The sequence below is a fragment of the Perna viridis genome, chromosome 8 (assembly GCF_037379345.1).
Source record: "Perna viridis isolate PV_CMFRI_1.1 ecotype Kerala chromosome 8, ASM3737934v1, whole genome shotgun sequence".
Classification (NCBI taxonomy): Eukaryota; Metazoa; Mollusca; class Bivalvia; order Mytilida; family Mytilidae; genus Perna; species Perna viridis.
Genome location: NC_142452.1, coordinates 7,658,507 through 7,665,711, shown reverse-complemented (window position 1 = coordinate 7,665,711; position 7,205 = coordinate 7,658,507).

Sequence of the window (7,205 nt, the reverse complement as noted above, 5' to 3'; positions counted from 1 at the left end):
TGGAACAAAATGTCGAATCAAAAATAAATGTGAATACTCAAAACCCCACAAAATCATGTTTGATTGTATTCATTGGTTGTATGTTTCTGCAAGCACAAGTAATTGGTTTATCTAAAGGAGCTCCGTGTAAATTATGTTAACGAATAAGTAATTCAAACAATTTGAAAACCATGAGTTCTATCAATGCTTTGTTGTAAGATACACAAAGCAAAACAAAATAAAAAATTATATTATGTAACTTTGGTTCATTGTAATATATATATATACAACGTCTCAGAATGTGACGACTCTATTTGCTACACTGCTCCATCGGATCAAATTGATAAAGGGAAGATATATAAACGTATAAAAAGGTCTGAAGAATTCCCAACGATGTTAGAACTGTCAAATTTGCGATGCAAATTTTTGGTCGTTCCCTCCGCGGGACTCGAACTCGTACTGCTGTGACATCTATGGCAACACCGTCTGCACAAAGTCCAGCGCCATAGACCAGTCGGCCAGCTAGGCTATATAAAAATATAGCTTTCGCTGGCCGAGTCATTCCTCCTCGTAGGATTAATCTAGGGCTGTAACTTAGTACACGATGTATGGTGGTACGGGACAGTTCATTTAGATGTTAATATGTAGGATAGAGGATCAAATTAATGATGCATGTCACAACAAATCAATATTATACAACGTCTCAGAATGTGACAACTCTATTTGCTACACTGCTCCATCGGATCAAATTGATACAAGGAAGATATATAAACGTATAGAAAGGTCTGAAAAATTCCCAACGATGTTAGAACTGTCAAATTTGCGATGCAAATTTTTGGTCGTTCCCTCCGTGGGACTCGAACTCGTACCGCTGTGACATCTATGGCAACACCACCTGCACAAAGTCCAGCGCCCTAGACCAGTCGGCCAGCTAGGCTATAGCCTGGGATCCGTGCCTTTAGTAAGCTGTAGCCTATATACATTTTTCACGAATGTATTGACTTTGACCCCGTGACACACTTTTCGAGTTATGTTGTCATGGCAACGTTGCAGTCATTTTAATCGCAAAATAGGCATATTTTTATTTCTGATATGTAAAATATAAAATATATTTCTGAAATAAACAAGTAAATTTTGAGCAACAGCCGTGTCAAAAGTGCAGAACATTCAATTACTAAATCTATTTAGAAGTTCTCGAACAATATCGTGTGGATATTCAATTCGATTTGCGACAAAAATGATGCTTTCGTTAAGATATTGACAAGTAATTCTCACAGCATCTCGTTGTTAAATGAGATCTATAACATTCAGAAATCAAATTATACTCCATTTAATGAATTTATTTTCAATTTGTACTTTATATTACATGAAAAGTACAAACTAAAGCCGTCCTTGATATCACGGTTGTTTAGTCCTAGTCACGACAGTAGTGTTGATTTTAATGTATTAAGCAACACTCAAAAATAACTCAAATTTCTAAGCCAAAAAAAAAAAATTAACAACGTTATGCATTATGAGTAAAGCATTTTTATGAGATAATTCGAAAATCGTTTTTAAAAACAACCATCACTATCAATGGAAGAGTCACGTCAGCTAATAAGTATATATACTCTAGCAGAAATAAATAAAATACTTCACAGGGCGCAGCTTAATACGACATTGAACAGTTTAGGCAAGTGATTACAATCAGAAATTTGCAACAGGATAAGAATTTTATCTTTATAGAAGTGGTTACTTTTTGGCTTCCAATTCCTAAATAGTTCCAGTAAAAACTTCCAAAACCAATCCCAAATCTGCCTGTAAAAATGCTGTGATGCAATTTTAAAGCAACCCATTTCCTTTTACTCAAATTGTCATCCAGAAATAAAGAGAAAAACTTGTTTCGGCCCCATATGTAACCTCCTGTTTTCACTTTGCATTGTCATTTTTGCGTATAAAAACTGTGATAGAAACCATTTGTTACCTAGTTTTGGAAATAGTTTCTCGATCCAATAGTCATCATCTAGACAGCTGCTGGTCGAAAACTTTTAATTCCAAAGACCAGGATTTATGCTCCATTGGAGTAGCGTGATAAGTCGGCAATTGTTCAATCCTGCTCAGTCGAGGCATCCATAGATATTGTTTTCGAAGTAAATTACAAAATGTTCATTAAGTCACAGATAGGAGCTAAGTCGCACACCAGTGCAAATTTCAGTGCAGGTCGATGAGAGCCTGCTTGGTCCTATAACCTACCATCTTGAATTGACTCATTCAATTTTTCTAACTGTTTACAATGAACAAAATATCATAAGGAGTTAGATATTCGTATAATAAATGCTCAAAATTCACACCAAAATAAGTAACTTAAAGTGTACGAATAATATGGATTTAGAGTTTTAGTGTTTACCCAGATTTCATTTTTTTAGAAAGCACATTCTGCAAAGAAATATATATCAATAAGTATTGGGGAGAATTAGACGTGGAATTATCTCATTTCCGGTACTTGTTTCCTACTCGTAGTAAGATCCAATAACTCTAAGATGTTATTTTGTTCTAAGAGGCACAACTCAAATCTGACTTTGTCTTCATCCAAAATCAATTCCTACTTTCCTTAAGTAGACTTAGGGTCTATAGCGACCACACTATAGAAACTAAAACAAGGACTTGTGTACACCTAGTCTTACATGGATTGCAAGTCAGAAAATAGTTTTCCATCCGCATCTAGCATTGCTGGAATCCAAGCACCGATTTTACTTTTACCTTAATCCTTAATGAAAGTCAGAACAAAACAAAAAAAAAAAAAAAACTAAGGATGAAAAACAGAAAGTTCAACCAGTAATTTAGCCAAATAGTAAATTAAACTAGACTAAGTATACATTTAAACAGATTTTTCTTATCCAGCATTCCTACAATTTGTTGAGTGTAGTAACAACATTACCGAATCAGAGGGAAATATCAAATAGTACATGAACTGTCGAAGTCAAGAATAAGTCGAACAAACTATGTTCATGGCGATGTACAGGCATTTCAAAGTGAAATGCTGGGTTAAACCAGGTTTTATGGTTAGCCAACCCCCACTTCCATTGTGACCAAAAGAGTTCTAGTATAGTTTCGTGTTGTGAACACTAAAGTCAAATTTGAAGAAACAGTAGTCAATTCACTGACTTTACGAGAAACCACATTGATTTTTAATAGTCTATAAATAGATGAGAAAAAAGTAAAGTCTATGATATAGAAAGACATTAATTTCTTTTTTGTACATTACTTCAAGACGTTTAACACATCGGTTATCAGCAAAACATTTAAAATTAAGACCTTCGTAAAACACTTAAACCGAAATGTAGAATCTATATTCATTAAAATAAAACCCTTTAAGCCATATAAGAACTTCACCCTGGTTAACAAGTTCCAGGAAAAAAATATTGTCACCATTTTGAAGAAATGATAAAAAAAAAATTTGTCCTTTTTTTTTGCCCCGAATTCCTCTTTCATGGAATGGGACTTTTAGTAAGGCCGATCAACTAATATTCAAGTTGTTACACGTAAACCAAAGAGTCTGTGGGCGATGACACGATACGACAGTTTTATGAGATATAGTGTATTTACAAGGGATTGTTTTTTTGTACCGATTGTATGTTATAACAATTATAATTCTGATGATATTGCTGGTTTCCTTCAATCTCACATTATATTGTGGTCAAAATTTAAATATTGCGAATATCAACAGCTAAAATTCATGCTAAATAAACTGAAGAATATTTCTAAGTTATGAATTATGAGTACAGTTACTCTTCAAATATATCATTTTCGTTTCAGGAAATAAATAAAATTGTCAGTAAAGAACAAATTTCGGTGTATGACACTAAATTTTATATACATAAATTTATGCAATATAATTATTAGAGGGGAGGAATCAACCTGCTACCTTTTTGACCAACAAACTTTATTTGAACAATTTGAAAAAGTCTGTTTACAAATGAAATTTCTCAGAAATAATCAAATCCTATGACCATCATCACCAATGTACATCCTCCAAAATCTCATCAAAAATAGTTTCGGAAGAACTGCACCTATTTTGTTTTGTTGTTATTCGCTTCTTCATATCATGTGTAAATCGTGTGTGTTTTATTTTATAACAATTTATGCATGTGTATATTTATGTCTGCGTCTTACAGAGAGGACTCCACTCAAGTTGTGAAACTTTTTTCCTGATAATTCCATAATAAAACCAACTAAAAGGTAATCAAAGTACTCATGTACTTAATCAATTTATATCGATTGTTTGAATTTTCACGCCTAAAATGTTCGTCAAATTGCAAAAATATGGGATAAAAGCAGCGGTAAAAGGAAAGTACGGTATTTATCTAAACACAAGCTTCTTGTTGTAAATGGTTGATATTACAATATTATTGTGTATGTAAGGTTTTCCATATTGGCTTAGTTATAGTCCGAGGCTAGCCATATTGGACTGAGGTGTAGACAACGTCCAATACGACTAGCCGAGGACCAATAACTCAGCTAATATAGAAAACCTTACGCAGTTGTATCTTTATTGACTAAATAGTCCAATACGTCATATTGGCCTGGGCTAATTTTGGTCTTTACCAGATCAATATGATATACTGGACGGGTAAAAGCCATATTGGACGACTAAATCCCGTATTGGACGGGTAAACGACGCATTGGACGGCTAAAGCCTGTATTGGCGCACTTTCGTTTTTTTTTTTCGACCGTTAGTCAATAATGAACTCTATGAATAATTTTTAAATTCACCATTCTGATTATGAAGGACATTTAATAAACACACAACAAAGTTTGCGATACATCGTAGAGTGCGCCAGTTTGCGAAATATTCAGGTTCGATGTTGGTTTATATGGAACACCTAGATATGAGTTACTAACAACACAAAACACCAAACATACTGCATAATTGAACTACAAACTACTAGTTGGCCTTTCCTAATTTCTAAATTTTCAAGTCAAAGTTCAATTTAAAAGACTGTCTATCGAATCATTCAAACTTAAGCCACAATCATTTAAATAAAGCATGTCCTTAGATACATGTCCCTCTCAACTAGCTACATTTCTTAGTTGATAAGCTATATAGCTCAAATCCTACAAGCTATCGCATAGACATCTGTGTATTGTGTAAAAGAGCTCAGTTTCTGGGCACCTAATTCCAGAGACACGTACATTATCGTAAACGTTAAAGTCTTAGAATAAAATTTCAGCAAGTATGTCTTATGCAGGAAACACTGCAATGCACTTTTAAGGCCCTGCAGCACCGACGACTCTATCATTATAACACATGGCCAAATAGCCAAATAGCCAAATAGAATTATTATTACAAAAAGCAATATCACCAGACCACAGACTTGACACCCTTCCTTAGAAATCCATTGTCGACTTTCCAATGCCATCGTCTATTAGCAGTTTCATTTTTGGCTTTCCAATGTCACTAGGCGATAACCGTTATTAAAGTACACGATACAGTGGGTGATAGATCAGGATGATTTCAGGGATTACGTTACCCTTTTGTTAAAAGTTTTTTGTAAATATATGGATCCGCCAGGCCCTGCATGAAATATATCGAGACAGTTCTAAAATTTGGCACTCAGCATTGCACTTTTTCATTTCCATGGTCGAACGAGGACTATTTATAATCTCGATGGGTTTTCACTTCTGGCTAAACATCAAATGGTTTATTATGCGTCTAAGAATATTGCATTTGTAGGCAACTTACTCAAATATATCGACATATTGAATATGATATAATCAACGATTGTTTTTTTCGGGTAAGTGCATAGGTATAAAAAGGTACTGCTGAGGTTAGAGGTAACTTTTTTAACTGGATCGTTGTTAATACAAACCAAATTAAATATTAAGTTCGCAGTAAAAGTTGTTTATTGGTTTTGTTCATTGGTGTAAATAGCGTAGAATTAAATATAATGTATTAGAAATACCTATAAAGTGTACCTAATTATCTGCATTTGAACCTCAGTGGGGTATGCCAGTAGGATTATTTTTCTGCGGTAGTGTAAGATAATTTCAGATGCTAACAGGCTTTACAAATTTAAAGGCTCTGGTGACTGCTATATCAATTCTGATCTTCGATCTAAATTGATAAAAACAAATTGATAAGTCCCCCTTTGCAAGAGCTGGGCTTAGATGTATACCTTACAATATAAATTGACAAAAGGGACCTTGAATACAATACACATGGTTAACACTAAGGGAATTAACAAAAATTACCAAACAGACAGTCAAATTTAGGTAATAGCCAAATGAAGGAAAAGTCCATATACCAAATGGCAATATCAAGGCATGGTCATGACTTGGTACAGGTGTTCCTCATGGAAATTGTATGGAAAACGCAGTGGCTCTTCGTCCATGCATTCGTGGACGGGGAGCCTCTTCAGGGTAATCGTCCACACATCTGGTTTGCGTCAATAACATGGAAACGCCCGATTCTTAACGGATATATTGTCGAATTTATCCACAAATGTACGACTGTTCATGTCTGCGAACGGTGATCACATTTAATAAACAGGAGTTTTCTAATCGTGTTATATACTGTCGGGCTGCATATTTGACAGTGAGAGCAAGCCCCCGTGCTTAAAAATGGATGGATTATATGTAGGTCAGACCCAGAACAAGTCACAGAAGTTATGATGACTTGTGCCAAAGACGATGTCAGATGTTTCGAAAATTTGTAATAAAATCTGGGACGAAAATGTAAATATCCCATTTGTTAAAAAGTACTTCAGTGTTAACCCATGGGATGTTTCTAAAAATTTGTAGTTTCTACAAAGAATGACCAGTGTGAATGGACCTGTTTCACATGTAAGGAGAAATTGCCAGACCAAAAGCTTGTGCTGACATTTTCATCCCGGTGGGGGTTGTTGTCTTTTTGACATCAACACTATACCTATTCTCGTTACATTTGATAAAAATATTCTTTCATCTTTGTTTAATGGGTATTTTGTCTAAATTCTGATGGACCTCGATATTTGTTACATCAGATACTTTCACTGTATTGTATTACCTTGTATATATTTGTATCATTTCTTCCAACATCCACATTATTAGCGTAAATAAAGCGTTTCCGTCACGATTCTGGGTGTTATTGACTCACACCAAATTTGTGGACATTCACATGTAGAGGCTCATTGTCCTTGAAAGTGTGGATGAACAGTCACTAACTATGGAAAAACCTCATGCTTCCATTACAGTGAAGTGTTTCTGGT